The sequence below is a fragment of the Esox lucius genome, chromosome 24 (assembly GCF_011004845.1).
Source record: "Esox lucius isolate fEsoLuc1 chromosome 24, fEsoLuc1.pri, whole genome shotgun sequence".
Classification (NCBI taxonomy): Eukaryota; Metazoa; Chordata; class Actinopteri; order Esociformes; family Esocidae; genus Esox; species Esox lucius.
Genome location: NC_047592.1, coordinates 8,826,962 through 8,844,772, shown reverse-complemented (window position 1 = coordinate 8,844,772; position 17,811 = coordinate 8,826,962). Strand labels below are relative to the sequence as shown.

Genomic DNA, 17,811 nt, shown 5'->3' with positions numbered 1-17,811 from the left:
TTACCGGGAGGGAGGAAGGGGGAGGCATGGGGGAGGCATGGGGGAGACAATATAACCTAGTCTGAGCCGGGGCACAGAACCATAGAAGCGTTCTCATCCAAGGCGGAATTGGCACACGCCCGGGGTAAAATATAACCACGTAGACACCTCCCCGCGCCAGACACCCGTCTTTACGGCGAACGAAAACCGAGGTCGGGGAAGACTTATCTGGAAGGGAATCAATGAATGATATTAACAAGAAACACAACAACAAGTAAGGCTAGTGAGATCTGTAACAATGGAGAGAGACCTGGAGCAGGAAGGAGACAGAGAAACATAGAGAGGAGAAGAGACATGAGAGACAGGCAGAAAGAGGACGACTGAGAGATACCACGGATGGAGCGGTGGAGATATGGTCTTCTGACTCACTGAACTCAGCCCCCCCCCCCCCCCCCCCCCTCACCACACCCCCTGTTTCTGGATTCACCTCTCCCTCTACCCCACTAGACAACAACATCATCCACAGTGTCCAGATCAAACGGCTTCTGAGACACCAGCTTCTCTCTACACACACTGGAGATAATGAAACTACAAGCGTTTGGGGTAAACTCCAAGCCAGAATGGCGCATTAGACCAAACTGGGCCAACAATGGGGGGGGGGGGTTCACAATTCCACAATCGGGAGCACGGAGAGACAGGATAATGGCCAAATCCGCCGTCGTCGCACGAAGAGGAAAAAGAACAGAAGAAAAGAAGAAACATTCAATTCAATTTAAAAAGCATCCTCTGCCCACAGTCAAAACACAAAGGATTAATTACAGGCGGATCCACGTTGAAAGCTGTGGCTAATTCAGCGTCTTCAAGAGGGGGAATCTGAAAAGCCAGCAGAATCCAATGTGGATCGCAGTCCCACATGCATACTAATACCCCATTAGGATGTCACACACACACACAAACGCGCACGCGCACAGATCCAGGCACACACACGCGTGGGGCACGCATGCGCACACGCGCGTACTCGCCAACGGAACGGTAGAAACGAGGCGCGGCGCGCGCGAGGAGCCGACATCCCGTCGGTGAATAAGGCGATAACGTCCGCACGCTCCAATCAGCGAGCCGCCTCGTTCACGCGCTACTTCTCAACGCGCCGTCGACAGGAAGCTCCTCGGCGTGCGCGGCGCTTCAGGATTCGTTTAAAAATAGGCCGTCCTTACCCGGCACAAGGTCTGTTGATAAACTGCAAATGAGATTCTGCGGTGCATCTGGGCCAGTGTTTGTGTTCTGTAATAGCCTCATCACCGATCCTGTGCAAACAGTGTCTCCCTCGCTGTCTCTCTCCGTCTTTCTTTCCCCTTCTGCTCCTTTCCAAACGCTCCAGATCTCTACCCTCGCTCGCTTCTTCCCGGCATCAATTGTTGAAGTCAAGGCGTACTCCGATTCGGTCAGCACTGACGGCCCGTAAAGGAACCCCGCGAAGAGACTCGTCAGAGCATGGAGCCCCGGCCCTCCCCCGAGCTGGTTCCTCGCGTCCCATTGGTGAAGGTAATAGTGTTTCGATTGGCCCGGCTTGAGGACGGAGCTTAGTGGAGCTTGGTGTCCTCGAAATGTGTGAAATCCATGAGGTCACAGGTCATCGACAAGGTTTCCCTGTTGCCCTTCTAGGCTCTTTGTGACCAACACTGTAACATCTGACCTGGTCTGAACTGCTGGATGAGGAGTCGGACAACTTCTCCCCATGTCTAACGGTCGCACCTGCAAGAGCCGCAGAGCCGTCGGGTGGTTTCCCACCGGTCGGGCCAGCACAACGCTCCACATGACAGCCGTTACGGACTTTCACTGAGAGGCTTTGAGTGCTGGAAAGGCCTGGAGGTGCTAGGGGAGTCTGACTCTTCACTGACAGGACGCTCGGCCACTAAGCCTCCAAAAGAGAACAGTGGATCTATAGCGGGGGGTATTCACAGGGCTGTCAACACGCATCAACACGTGGCTCACCTTCATCCAACAATGGAGAGACTGTTTTGTGGTCAGTGTTGCTGTGTTTTTAGCTGCGTCAGTTTTGTCTGGGCTGTTGGAAGGGCGGCGTGTTGGGCTTGGGAGGGGTTACTCAATAAATGTTATTTTGCAGGAAGCAAAATAACATGACTTTTCATAGTACAAGGGGGGGTTTGCCTGCTGAATTATTTGTTAAGTTAGCTTTTTGGTAGAGCAGGATCTGTGTAAAGTTACTGCGTTGGTGTGTGCAGATGAGCACCCACAAGAGTGTGTTTTTATGTGTATTCAATGCTTTGTGGGACTTCCGTCTGACCATATTCCATGGAGATGGAAGGAGAGAGAGAAACAGAACAAGAGAGACAGATTGAAGAGCACTACAGACAGAGAAGCACTCACAATTATGCCATTGTTTGTTCATGTGTTCCTTCATGTCTGACCCACTGAAGAAGACACTCATTTATGTATCATCTAGGTAAATGATTCCACAAACAAACCTGATTAGTGTTCCCTCCAGCTAGAAATGATTCCACAAACCTTTCAGATTAATGTTTTCCCTCCAGCTAGAAATGATTCCACAAACATTCCAGATTAATGTTTTCCCTCCAGCTAGAAATAATTCCACAAACATTCCAGATTAATGTTTTCCCTCCAGCTACAAATGATTCCACAAACATTCCAGATTAATGTTTTCCCTCCAGCTACAAATGATTCCAAAAACATTCCAGATTAATGTTTTCCCTCCAGCTGCAAATTATTCCACAAACATTCCAGATTAATGTTTTCCACCGAGCTACAAATGATTCCACAAACATTCCAGATTAATGTTTTCCCCCGAGCTACGAATGATTCCACAAACATTCCAGATCAATGTTTTCCCTCCAGCTGCAAATTATTCCACAAACATTCCAGATGAATGTTTTCCCGCCAGCTACAAATGATTCCACAAACAAACCTGACCAGTGTGTTCCCTCCAGCTAGAAATGATTCCACAAACAAACCTGACCAGTGTGTTCCCTCCAGCTACAAACGACAGGGACGGTGACAGAACACCTGCCCTGTAACCTGTGTCTACGGCCGTTCTAGCTGTTCAGACTCACGGCGTTCGGTCCGTCCTTCCCTCCTCCTCTCCGTCCTTGTATGTGCGTGTTCAGGTCGCCTCCTCCCTGTGTGACCGCTGCTGCTGGAGCCAGCTGAATGGTACAGGCTGTAGAGTCCGGCAGGCAGAGGTAGAGGCAGAGGTGTCTCAGGCAGAGGTGTCTGGACCGCAGTCTTCCCAACACACACAGCCAAGCCCCGAAGGGTAGACAGGGCAGGCAGGACGTAGGGAGGCAGGTAAAGCGGAGCTGACACTTGGTAGTCGATAGGGAGGGCAAGAGGGAGGACGGAGGCCACGGCGAGCCAGGTGGCTCAGTGTCAAGGCGGATGAGGCGGGCGGGACAACGACCGCCCTCGTTCCTCACCTGTCACCTCCGGCGACCAATGGGACACACTGCAGCCCGCAGTCCTCCAGCGGACAGGAAGGAAGGAAGGAGAAGAGGAGCCGAGCCAACAAACACGCCAGTGCGGAGAGGACGGAAGACTAGAAAAAGGTCACGGAAGCGAGGGAGGACGCCGCGGTGAGGCGTTCGTGAGAGCCGGGGTTTATCGAGGTCAGAACAAGGCCAGTGACCTTAAAGGGACACGTCACCCTGGGGGGGCCGTAGGTGGTGTGCATCATGTCGGAGAGATTTCTAGGCCAGGGAGACTTGTTTCACACATAATTGTCCGTACGGAGCGTGGGAATGTTTTGTTCGACAACGCATATTAGAACCTCACGGTGTGTATTGAAGGACTAGCAAGAAAAACAAATGCAGGAGTCAAAGCACATTTATTATAATGATAAATGTACAAGGAGTCAACATAAATTGTCTTTCTAAAAGACAACCAATCTTTGGAAAAGGCACTTCCTGACTTGGCCCAGCTCCCTCCCCATTTGCAGAAACATCAGCCTGCTTGATGTTAAACGTGTATTACCAGTGACTGTTATCTTGCTATCAATTGCATATTTAGCGGTAATTAACACTAACAGTAAATGTCATACTATTCAAGCTAAAGAGACCCAACGTTTTACGTTTGTCATCTCATCTTAAATTCTCCAAATCTTTATCAAAAAGACAAAACAGACCCCAGTTACTTCACTTCTGAAGTTCTAATCTGGTTCATGTTGACTTCTGACTTCTGACATGTGAATGTAATCCACAGCCATATGACAAATCAGCACACATCCAAGCAGATCCACTCCCAAAATGTTGACGCACAAAAGCAGACATCAAAACCATCCACTCCGTGACCTTGAGTGTGAGACTGACATAAACCGACTTGTCACATGTCACTTCTCGCTAACAACAAACTCAAGGAGTGTGGAAAGCAGGCTAGAGAAAGAGTGAGAGAGATAAATACAGGGGGCAGAGCGTGAGAAGGAGAGAGAAATAAACAAAAGAGAGAGAAAGGAAGGATGGTGGCAAAGATGGAGGCAAGTGATACAGATGGCCTCTCCACAAAGCTTTTAATTGGGTGCTAAAGGAAGCCACACAGCTGTAAATAATCTCCTTTGTGCCATAATGGTGGACGTGGGTGGGATGTCAGTGGAAAAGATATGCTATCTAACGTATTCCTACTGTGCTGATCTCAGGCCACGTCGAGGCGGGGGGGGGGTGTTATGAGGTGAGTGTCAGGGGGGTGAACCCCCAATGACCCTGAATTACGCAGCCCAAACACGGTAGGACGTTACCTTGGAGCTCGTCTGACCTCAGACTACTTGTTTCTTGTTAACCCATTTTGAGATACTAAGGTTGAAGACAATCCAGCGCCATCGTGTTCAGAGACGCCTATTGCAAAGGCCTGTATGAAAAACATAATATGCATTAAACCTAAGCGCCCATGCTGTACTGCATGATCGCTATTTGTGTAACCACGTGTTCAATTAGCCAGTTTCCACAACCAATGCAACTTCACTGAGACAGGACAGACTGTGTGAAAGATTATCTTCAAACACCTGTAATATTGTCTTTACAATCAGGGATTTAGACGATTGCAGTTTGTGTGTGTGTGTGTGTGTGTGTGGTTAGTGCACTCACACTGCCCACAATAATTACAGGAGCATTAAGCCACCGCTAAGTCAGCTTCAGCCATAGATTTGAACAGAAACAGGATCAGCAGTGACTAAAGCCTAGCACTTTAGCACACTCCGGAGTTACGCAACAGCTAGCTATGCAAATACCCTGAAATGCACTCAAATCCCTCACCATGTGATTAGCTCACAGCAAAGCATCCCATGCCAGAGGCTAGACCCAAGCACCCTCATTCATCCTAGTGCACGGCAACATCTAAGATTTAAAGTCAAAGGCCGCGTGTTCTATCATTTTCTTTCCTCCCAAGCTCTTTAAAACCATTCAAAATTCTAATTCCTTGATCAGGTCCTGTTTCGATTGTCCCTGCCAGTTAACGTGTCGCGCAGCAGCAGCGGCAAAAAAAAAACTAAACAGATACACGTTTCGTCGGCGTTCAGAGAGCACAAGTGTTTTTTCAACGAGAATCCAGCGGCTCCACAGATTCCAATGAAAAATCCAGGGCTGTTCTTTTATTGGCTGATGGCGGTATTGACAGCAGCGAGCACCGAGGTAACACAAAAAGAGGGGACAGTCACCGCGCTAAGGAGAGGTGACAGAAGCGTGACGTGAATCAATGGTTCCTCCTTGAGGTAAAGGAGGGGGAAGACCGCAGCGGTCACGGTCACAGATCCCTATTCATTGTAAACGGGATTCGAGGTTGGTCCCGCAGGGCTCCACACTGGCCTTTTTTACAGGGAGCACGTGTGTGGGGGGGGGAATTTGGCGCACACGCAGAAATGTAGACTCCTCCCGTTTCTGGGGCCATCCCAGGATGCTAAGGTTTTTTTTGGTGAATTCCTGCGGTTTTACTGTAGAGCCCTTTGCCGTTAGCGCTGTCACTGGTTCGTCCAATCGGACACCTCTTTGTGGCTGTTGACTGAATGTCGCCGGGTCCTTTAATGATCATTAGAGAGACAAGAAGGGAATTATCCCTCCCATCACTCTCACAATAGGTATCAGACCGGTCTGTGATTCGCTGGGCCTTTATAGCACAGGGTTACTGGAATCGAGACAGAACTTTGGCATGTCTACTCAGCAGAACCTTCTTATTCATTGACCCGATGTTTCGTCATTCCATTCAACCTCGAACTGCTGGAACAAACAAACGTAATTAAATGTTGTTGTTGTTTGTTGTTGATGTCCTGTTTGTGCGCCATCGCCCCACGCGCGTGCCTGTCCTCTCATTGTCTCCAGTGGTCCCGGACGGGTTCTTCCCGCCTGTCGTCTGTTGGAGGACACCGTTGGTCCTTGACCGCTTCGGTCCCATCGCTGCAGGGAATTCAGTGCGGCATTGAAGGACCATGGGATAAAGCTCTCCACACTCCTCTTCCTAATAATACATCAGACTCGAATAGCAATTTTACAAAGACTGAAGGTGCATTCTGGCTAGTTTTGAAGACGGGTGTGCTGTACTGACTCATTAGTGAGGCAGGGGAGGAGGAAGAGGTATCTCCTACTGGACCTCCTAAAGCTCCGGTGGTGTGTCTTCCCCTAAAATCTACTCAGTCTCCCTACGTCTCTCTACCACTTCGTCTCTCTGACTCCATTCCTCTCCATCGCAGTCTCTCGCTCTCTCTGGCATGAGGGGTGAAGGGAAAGCAGTAAAAGTGGTAAAGGTGCACCCGCAGGCCTTGAGACGCGCAGGATCAGGATGACCGACTGCCTGAGCCCAAGGCGTTTGTCGTTACCTCGACCTTGTGGAAAGCTAACACCGAGACAGATTCCCCAAGGCTTGGCGCGCAGCAGTATGCTAACAAACAGAGCGGGCATACGTGCACAACAGCTGAAAGGTTATCATGGCAGTTTACACTCACACACAACACACATTGGCACTTTACCGTGCAACTATAACAACAGCAACGTTCTACACTGACACACACAAAGGCCTATAAATGTGTGCGTATTGGATGCGGTAGAAGCAGGCCTTGACACACACACACACACACACACACACACACCTATAAATGTGTGCGTATTGTATGCGGTAGAAGCAGGCCTGCTCACACACACGCACAGAGACAGAGACACTGACTGTAAGTAACGATGCATCTATGTGGAGCCACGGAGAGAGGAAGTGGGCCGCGGGCACGGAGAGGCGCGGACACTAAGATTAACGACATCCCGGCGTACAGAGTGGGGAGATAAATATGGGCAACGTCAGAGTTACGTTGGCGATGAGATCGTGGGGGGGGGGGGGGGGGGGGGGGGGGGGTTGGTCGGACAGCAAAGTCCTCCAGAAGCGTGCCGATTGCTCATCATCATCAACATTCCCCGGAGTTCACATTCTGCCCTTCCTCATCACTCGCAGAAGGCAAGCGCACAGGAATCAGCATGGCCGACACACGATTTCAACTTTTACACAGGCCGGGAGAGCTGTGACACAGAGTCGGAGTCTCACTTCAATACCTGACGTCTGTCAGTCAATGTGGAGTTGGGATGATGAAGCTCAGCCATTCATTTCAACTGGTAAAACTGAGAGATAAAGTTCCCACCCATCAACCAACTCAGGCGTGTAAGCCTCGTGCTTTGCTAAACGACTAAATTGGCGACTGAATTTAGTTTTTTGTGTTTACTTTAGAACCAGGTTCACGGGAGTAATCATATTAGCATTTGGGACAGCCAGAGAGGTAAGACGGTTTTCAGCAATTGCGGGCACATCTTTTTTTTCTCTCAGCAAATTTGGTTAGAAATTAAAAATGGAGCTTTCCATGACCCCATTTCTGAAAGATTTTTAATCAGAGACATTAACTGTACATGTCTTCTGATTCAGCCTATAAAGCTGCGGTGGATCTGCCAAAGGAGAGTAATGAATCTTCACATAACTAAAAAATCCATTGATTTTCTACAAACCATCATGTACAGACCACCAAAGCTGCAAAGGCTTCACATTCCACCTTCTATGTCGGCTCTCTTATAACAACAATAAAATCCACCCTTGACAATGTTCAAGAATCACAGTTCAAAACACGCTCAGCCTCTCCCACTGAATTTGTCAATAATCTATTCAACTGGTCCTAGTGCAGGCAGGTACCGCCGCAATTCAACCCCCAAAAAACCAATCCTTTGACCTAGACCCCCACACACACAACCTTTATGAAGCTTTCCAGTCCGACTTCAGGCTAACGCACAGCCTTGATGGAAGTTCTAAATGCTCCCGGCTGCAGCTACAGGATGCCCCACCAATCCTGGAACTCCGTGCTGCTACCAACCCGGCACCCCCTTAAAACGGGTTCACCTCTGACCTCTCTAACCACAACCAGTATGCCCCCCCCCCCCACCAGTGACACAGGTCCAGAGGAGCTACGCAGATGATACAGGTAAACGCTAAGACCAAGCCCAACACAGTGTTTCACAGCACCGACCAGCTGGTCAAATGAGGTGAGATGTTGCATGCTGAAGAGTGTACCCCAACTAGCAGCAGCAAGACGTAGGCAATGTGGATGGGTATAAATGAAGCATGTGTGAAGCTACATATCCCCTAATAACCACATAGTCACGTCTGTAAAACATCCTTCTTTTACCAGAGGAACATCTTTTATCTCTAATTAACATGCATCCGTTTTTTTTCTATGGACCACCGCCATTCATTTCTCCACGGGAGATTTTTAGCTCCACTTCAAATAAGGTCTGTGTTTTCGTTTAATCTTACATCACCTCAACATATCAATAGGACAAGTTGACTTTTATCAATATCTGCCAAAGACGTTTCAAAGATGTTTCAATTAGCCCTACAAAAAAGTATGTTGACAAACGTCACCTTGTCCTGACGAGATTTACACTGCTGTCAAAACGCCTAGTCGTAGTACTGTGAGTCTAAATGAAACACAGGACTACTTTGAAGCAAATCTAAAATTCCTTACGGAATAAATGAATGGTGAAATGCAAAAAGAATCCGTATCACATTTGGCTGCTAGGCATTATGGGTATAATGCCTCATCGACTATTTCAGTCTATACTGGAACATATCAAAAGAGCACAAGGAACGCACTGGTGACTTTCAGTATGTATTACGGGAGTTTCTGAGGACTGGTTGAAGTCAAAAGTTATTATTTAGCGAACTAGCACTAGCAGTTCTTTGTTATTCCATAAGGCATGCAAGCACATGGCCTAATAGATCGGGGCAAGCTTTTTGCTGATTCCATTCTTCATGAACATACTAAATTAGCCCACCAACTTAGGCATGGCCATTAACGCTGTTATTTTTGTATCAACGACGAGTGTCTGCACCATTTGAAGCGGTCCACAGTCTCACACAATTAGCATGCTAGCTAAGCGAACTACTTCGCTGGCTAGACGACCTCCCAACCATGCTCCTAGAGCGCCCCCTTTAGGCAAACATCAAACAATGCAAAAGAATCACTGAACAAGCAGATGCCGTCCCTCTATGAAAACAATAATAGTGCACAGTGCTGTGACGGTGGCATCAGGGTGACACAAGTATATCTGTGAAAGTTGCCTAGTTAATACCAACCAGTTATAATGAGTACTACTACTGTTACTACTGGTCATAATGAGTATATGCACCATTGTTATATTTGATGGTCATCCCACATTTTCCAGATTTGTCCAATACCTTTCTGACGCATTTCAGTCACTAAAGAGCCATTGCCTGACATGACATAGGCAAGTTGTACAGAGGTATTGACAAAAACATTCAATCTAATTCATTTGATTACATTTTCTGCTGCCCCAAGGGGTTCTCAAACAGTTTCTCCCTGTGTTACATTGGTGATCATACCTGGCCTAGAGAGTTGCGAGCCATCCTGATGATAATGTCACTGACCATTTCTTGTCGTGGCCAGTACCGAAGGCATATTTTTTTTAAATCCCGGTGATGAGGATAAATGTTGAAATATTGCAGTCTGTCTTGTCTAGGTGACTCAGGGGTCCGGACAGGAGTCCATCTGTTGATCCTCCGAACTAAACAAACAAACAAAAAATCTTCCTGGGGGGGTTTGAAACCTCACAAGTACAGAACTGAAGATCTAATAGAAGTAACGGAAGAGAGTGATGCTCGCAGGCTGTGTGTTTGCCCGTGTGGGTTTTTCAGAAACACAGATAGCTAAAAAGGCTCAGCCCCGCTTCATTACGAACGCTTCTGTTGATGTTTCTGTACGTGTTTGAACAGGGCCAGTTCAAGTGATACAAAATGTTTGCCTTTTAAAACATCAAACAGATTCATGTCTGATTCAGGATATTTCAGTTTGACTCCTATTTAATGCCCATGAACACAATCTGATGGAGTTCTACGGGATACAGAAGCACTTAATGCAAATCGTTGCTGAAGGAAATGCCAATCCGCGCCAGCTAGCATGGTGGAAGACGAGCACAGCGCCTGCTCCATCGATCGCTCCCTTTGAAGCTGATGGACTTAGTTAATTATTAAAATGTTGTCTTTTAACGTTAGAAAGAAATTTGAGTTGAATGCAGCCCACCCGGCTTTAGATAGATAGTGGCAGACATTTCAGTGTCTTGCTGTTTCTTAAGTTGTCTGTGGGGTTTAATGGTCAGGCATGGATTAATTGAACAAACCCTTAACTTTCCACTACGCGTTCAGTAGAGTTTATAGCCCAGGTCAACGTCAATGCAAAAAGTCAGTGTGTGCGTGTGTGTGTGTGTGTGTGTGTGTGTGTGTGGGTGCACATGAAGCAGATACATAGTATGTGGTTGTTCTCAGTTCTGTCTCCACGAAAATGTTGGCCACCGTCCACAACCAGCCTCAATGTCTGCCGGTCGAGACTTCGTGTGGGAGAGACGATTCGGCATTGGAGCCCAGTCTCAACTGCATGGCATTCTGAGGTGACACGGGGGGCCGTGGCGAACACAGTACCGCGACGTGTGCTGTTGTCCCCGGCGAGAGAAGTTGCTGAGTTAATCCCGCCGCGCTGTCTGTCAATACCACTTGGCACTCGTTTGCGACGGGATTACGTCCATACACTAGAATGTCCCCACCCACAATAGGCACAATATTCAATAATCCTCCCCTCAATCCGTCCCCGTTTCCCCTGGCAAGGACCGTTTCATTTCTTGTTCTTTACACATTAATAATCTTCCTTTCCTCCATCCTCCTCCTTTTCTCGGGCACTTTCTACTTTCCCCTAGCTATGTTCACTGCTTGTTCCTGCTGATACTAAAGATGTCTGGTGGAGTGGACCCATTCCAGACAAAATGGACTCCCGACAAAAGGGTGAAACACAAGCGAGGAGAGAGATCAATGTAATTGCAGTGGCAACAAAAGGGGGATTGGTGTTGTGCAATAATGACATGTGGAGCGCCTCGGAAACATAATTAAGCGATTTTCATTTAGTTTTTCATTTCCAAATCAGGAAAAAGAAACTGCCACATAATACCGGGAAACACAAAGGATATGTGGAGAGCGGACTGGTTCTAATTATAATCACAGCAATCATCGTCAGTTTGCTTGTTTTTCGTATTTCTATGGAGAACACATCCTGAGATGTGGTGGTTGATCACTTTGGTAAACCCAATGCAGGTGTGTGGAAAGTGCTTTTAGTCTGGACTGCAATTAACCTCCTGTGTTAGATGTTCTGACCAGAAAGGTTTCTTGCTAAGCTGGTACGGCGAAAAATCGGTTATGTCTTTGAGCAAGGCAGTTAACCCTCATCGCTTCTATACCTCATCATGGATATGAAAGTACTCTGAAGGTCGAAAATGTATTAAATGAAAACTAGTGCTGTGTACAATACTATGAGTTCACAGTCTGACAATACTCTGCGTTGGAAACTCTATATTGACTCTCTCTAGCAGGTCTGGGTGCCAGACTGAGGTCAATTGTCGTTGACATTGTGACCTTAAACACGTTCATCCCGCCAACAACATTCCTCTGTAGCATTGCGGTTTCTCCCCACGGCGTTAGAACGACAGAGACCTGAAGAAGTCGCCCAGGACATTGGAACTCCTCGGTCTATTTAATATTCTCTAGAGCAAACTTTCGTTGTACGGCGAAAGAGTACCACTTTTGAAGGATTGTGTTGTGTCGCCGGAACGCTCCTGTCACTTCTTCACCCTCTCCTCATATGTCCTCTCCTGTCAATCACCTGTGCTCTAACAAAGAAGATATGAGGTGGCAGATATCGATCTAAACACACACACCCCTTCCACTGACACTCAATCCAGGGGGCACCTTTAACTGGACATCCACACATGCACTCTCAACATCACACGCACAGAAGGGGATGGCCACAGTTTCAAATGCATTCAATTCCGGAGGCTAAATACATTTACATTTTTATTATCCTCGTGGGGAACTCAAACATCATTCAAAAGTCTACTTTACCTAACCCTTCACCTTACCCAAAAAGTCCTAACCATAAACCTGACCACTAATTATAACCCCAACTCCAATTGCAATTTTCATTCACCTAACCACTGAGCCAAAACTCGCCGTACCTAGGAAGAACAAGCAAACACAATATTCTTGCTATACTATCCTTGCAGGGATTTAGTAAAGTAAAATAAAGTGAAATCTTTCACAATCTCCCTTATACACATGCATTACTTTAAATACACAAACTGACTCCCTATGTTACTGTCTCTGAAACTCCCACCATCAATTTTTTTCATGCTAAATACACTATTCTTAATTTGTAACCTCTTTTTACATCAGCATCTTAGTCTCTGAACAAACTGTAGCTAACAGTAGTGGCTAAATAAACTGTGGTTAACACTAGTGGCTAAATAAAATGTGGTTAACGCAAGTGGCTAAACAAACGGATTAATGCTAGTGGCTAAAGAAACAGTGGTTAATGCTAGCGGCTAAACAATCTGTGGTTAATGCTAGTGGCTAAACAAACTGTGGTTAAAGCTAGCGGCTAAACAAACTGTGGTTAATGCTAGCGGCTAAACAAACTGCAGTTAGCGCCAGTGGCATCACATACTGTAGCTAACGTTAGCAGCAAAACACACTGTGACCAATGCCAGTGGCTAACCACACTGCAGATTATAATCAGCTCAAAACCCACTCTCCAACTCTTTGATCACCATCCACAATACAGTGTCGGAGACAAAGGGGCAAGCGGTGGGTAACAGAAGCAAACTGTCTGGGCAAGTCTGAATCTCCTTCCACAACCAATGTATTATCCCAGTGTCAACAGTGTCCTGGCTTGCAGTTCAATGCAGATTAGAACGGGAAGACCGAGAGACCGAGAGACTGAGAGGAGAAAAAGAAAAGGAGAAAGAGGAAAAAAAAGAGAGAGCTTAAGAAAGAGAGCAACCGCATATAAAGCTAGCCCACAAAGAGCAACATGGAGTATTCTAAGCAGTGAGTCTTTGAAAGCGGCTGGAGGCAACGAGCATGTGGGCACAGTCTGCCCTCGTAAAACCACCGGCAGGGGACTAACTGCAAATGACCTTGACTGTGTCAGCACCACAGACAACGTCTGCACAACACGCCACGGTGTCCCTTCTGGGGAACAGCGGGAACGCGTCTGTACGCGGAGCGGACGCATTTGCATTCCCCCTCACTGGAATCTATTAGAGGAGAATGAGGCACAGGGGTACCGGCGTGGAGTCTGCGCCAGCATCTTGTAGGAACGTGTCCTTATTCTTTAGCCTCTCTCTCTGCTTGAATCCCAGTCTTGCCACCGTAATGGAAAAAAGGCAGGACGTCCGATCCGGTAGAACAAGCAGGAAGGTCGGACAGGGCAAAGTCAAAATCAGCAGTCATTTGTCATACATCCAACTTCCCTTTCTGTCTTTTTCCTTTCTTTTTTTATTTGTTGCCAACAATGCCTCCCTTCAAAGAAACATGTGAGTTTGTAGGGTAATTGAACGCGGGACAGGGAGCAGGTTGAAAAGAAAGATTTGATTTAATGAGGGAAGAAAAGAGTCCGTCTGCACAATTAAGGGTTCCATAATAGCAGTCGAGGAAGGATGGCAGCCAAGGAAACAGACCAAGGGAGGAAAGCTAACGAATGCAAAGGTTACCCTCCTTTGTGTTCATTAGCCTGGACCAAGCCAGCAGCTGGATGTAGCTACAAGGTAAAAGAGATGTGTACAGGGTCCAGTCACTACTTTGGAACTGATGAAGTGATTCCATTTCGCCCCCCCCCTTTGTTAGACCCGCCACATCTTGTCCGCAGAGCCTCTGGATCACCTCGGGGCAACAGAATGGACTTCGCCATTCCTCAACTCCACGCGGAGCTGCGAGCGAATGTGTTCGGTTCGGATTTTTGTTGGGATTCGATATTGCCGTTTAACATTTCGGCGAAGCTGCTTCGAGGGAAGGTGGGGGCTGACTGTAGGCCAACGGCTAGCTAAACCGCAGAGGCCGGCGGGGATTCCGTCAGTGGTTAACATGACGGAGTCCTTTCGTTTCTGATCACGGAGGAGGCAGAGAGCTGGGGAGAGCGAGCAATGCGCCCTGAGTTGCGGGGTCATCGCCCCCGTCGTCTCCGTCGGCACCGCGCAGACCTCGGAGATTTTGAAGCGGTCGTCCTCCGTCAGTACCCTGAGGCTTCAGTGCATGTCCTTATGTTGTGACCGGGTCGCTTAGAGTCCCGCTCCTGAGCCTTTATGACTTGTACCCTTCCAACCTCGCACCAAACACATTTCTCCAGAGAGGAGGGCTGATGCTTCTGCTGGCGAGCCTATGTTATTAAGAGTGTCCAAACCCATGAGCTTCAGAGCGGAGTGAGAGGAGTGCTGCACTCAGTCTAGCTGTCTACGGTGACCTCTCTAGTGGAGAGTCGAACCGCCGCCAGCGGGTTCAATGAGACGTTCCCATTCTTTCCCATACGTGGAATGTTTCATTAAGTCTGCTCGGGGGGGGGGGGGGGATTTAGACGCTCCGGACAATTCCACGGGTTAGATTTGCCGGTTTAATTAAGGTACAGTCAAACGCATGTGCCGTATTTGCAGGAAAACAAGTACTATTGAACCCGAGTCTGCTCCAGCCGTCGGCAGCTTCATCCCCTTCGCAGGATCTTGCATTTAGCTACAGCGCGAGAGCCTCGAAGGTCTAACGTGGCTTTCTGAAATCTAATAATGCACGGTCCCTCTTCAGCTAGCACTGCATAGATCCAAGGCTTCCAGGCCTTAGGGAGGGTACCCCTGGGGGGGGCTGGCAAGCCCAAATCGCCTTAGCCTACCCCCGCATCAACAATTTGCATGAATCACAGTTGTGTGGATGCAGTGTCAGAATGAAATTCCCTTGTGTGCATAAATAACTAATTAATATAGTGACATCCACACCTTCTCACATTGAATCAAAATGCAAAGCGCTGATTGGGCTTTGCCCCTGAGGACACACTGCATATTCCATTACAATATAACTGCCGTGGCAAATTCAAGCTGTCCAAGTCTTCCTCGCTCCACATCTCCCCTCCTTACATCTCCCCCCTCTCGTTTTCTCCCTCATTCCCTCTCTCCTCCCATTCTCACTCTTGCTCCCTTCACTTTTACTCTCATTTTCTTCCTCTCTTCTTTCCTCTCTCCCTGTCTTTGCCCTCACTCTCATCTTCCCCACCATCGCTCTACATCTCCTTTATATCTATCTCTCACCCCTTGCTTTCTTCCTCATTCCCTCTCTTTCTCTCTCTCTCTTCCCGTTTCTGTTCTTCCTTCTGCCTCTCTCTCCTCTCCCTCTCTCGCTCTCTCGCTCTCTCTCACCATTTCCCTCCTCTTTTTCTTTTTCTCTCTCATACTGTACAGTATTTTCATATTTTTTCCATGACCCACTTTCTTAATTTTGTTAATTTAATTCTTATAAACACAGGCAGTCGAAACTAGCTGATGAGAGAGAGAGAAATCTACAGGCAGAGAGAGGGAGAGAGAGACCAAAAGAGATTCCTCCTTTAAGTGAACGACTAGGGAGATGGGAAAAGGCAAACAGACTTCCTAGCGTCCATCGGATGGATTTTTCCGGGCTTCTACCCTCCCATGGAAGGCTGTGTTGGTGTCTGCAGCGGAGAATGCCACAGGGCTGTTTCGGCTGGTGTCAAATGAAAGCTAACAATCTAGAAATGAGGGGCTCATTAGAATAATAGACAATAAAGTGCGTGTAACAAGACACAAACGCGCGAAGGAGGATCCTTAACTGTTATATTTGCAATATTTACATGCCATCGTAATTAACCACGTGGCCAGAAGCTCCAGCTGAAGGAGGCGGTGGAACACCCCCTTAGTGGCAGAACCCCTGGTCACCTCTCCGGCCCCCACCTGGACACCACAGAGCCCTGTGGGGGCTGGGAAACTCTGGACATTCACCGCAACGACACGGCCATTTCGTCCAATACCAAATGTGCTCAAAGGCAGCGTGCTATTTGGGCTTTTATAGCGGGCTTTATGGTGGCGTAACATTACATTTTAACAGGACAAATGTGCCAGTGTAAGAGTATGGGACGTGTGGGACTGGGAACAAGCCTTCTCAGCCGTCTGGTCCAAACGCCGCCGACCCGTGACAGGCCTCTGAAGAATCTGGGAGGGAAATCCAAATCCTCACATTTTCCAACCCACTGCCAAACACGATGCTTTAGAAATCACTGGCTGGGAAGATACACATTGGCTGGCTGGACAGCGGCTGGTAGACGGGCGTTCTCTCCATCTAACCGGACAGTACACAGAGTCTGCGGACGTCGTACCAGAGACCCGCCTTCTGCCAGGGAGTGTTCAGAGCCTCTGCCCTGAGGTTGGCTTTACTCTTCACACAGTCACAGACAGACTCACAGAGGTGTGTTCACAGACCCGAAACAGACACAGAGGTGTGTTCACACAGTCCCAGACAGACTCACAGAGGTGTGTTCACACAGTCCCAGACAGACTCACAGAGGTGTGTTCACACAGTCCCAGACAGACTCACAGAGGTGTGTTCACACAGTCCCAGACAGACTCACAGAGGTGTGTTCACACAGTCCCAGACAGACTCACAGAGGTGTGTTCACACAGTCCCAGACAGACTCACAGAGGTGTGTTCACAGTCCCAGACAGACTCACAGAGGTGTGTTCACACAGTCCCAGACAGACTCACAGAGGTGAGTCCACTGGGGAACGCAGGCAGCAGAGAGATTTTACACCAACCCTGGATGTCTAGAATTCACTGTACATAAAACTGTACTGCCCACAGTGGGAGTTTATATAACGCTTGTAGGTTTTAGTGCCAGTGAAACGATGTACTCCGTTTGACTGCTGTGACAGTGCATCTCTGAGATACTTAGTATGGTTCTGAATACAGTCAGCCAGAAGCGAATGGGAAGAAGAAAGGACATTTTTTAATGTCAAATCGAGTATGAGGGTGGCCTTAAACTGAAGCATTGTAGGCCTTCTTTGACAAAACACAACACTGAGTAAAACCAAACAATAAACCAGGCAAGCCTAGTTCAGCCGGGCCGCAATAGAAAACGTGGCCCTCTCGAAATCCGAACCTGGGTCACCCACATGAAAGGCTGTGTCTTTAACCACTACACCACAGAGCTGCGTGTTGGCCGAGTGTCAGTATTGCCACTTGTCTCTATCCTGAAAAAAATCTTCTTTTGCCATTGGCCGTTTTAACAGTTATATGGCCATTTGTGAAAGACATTGATATTGTTAAACTGATTAACGTTTCTTACTAAGTTTATCTCCACCACAAATAGCGTCTATGTATGCCGTTTGCCACTGGCCGTTTTAACAGCGTATTAGCCAGTAATAAGCTTTACCGGTATCTACTAACTTACTGGAATAGTCATAAGAAATG

At 47.8% G+C, this 17,811-nt stretch overlaps 1 protein-coding gene across 10 annotated transcripts in view; it reads right to left on the bottom strand.

Annotated features, from left to right (window-relative positions):
* Window positions 1-17,811, bottom strand: part of nrxn2b (neurexin 2b) — a 638,533-nt gene that overhangs the window by 575,977 nt on the left and 44,745 nt on the right. The gene's annotated exons all lie outside the window — the stretch shown is intronic.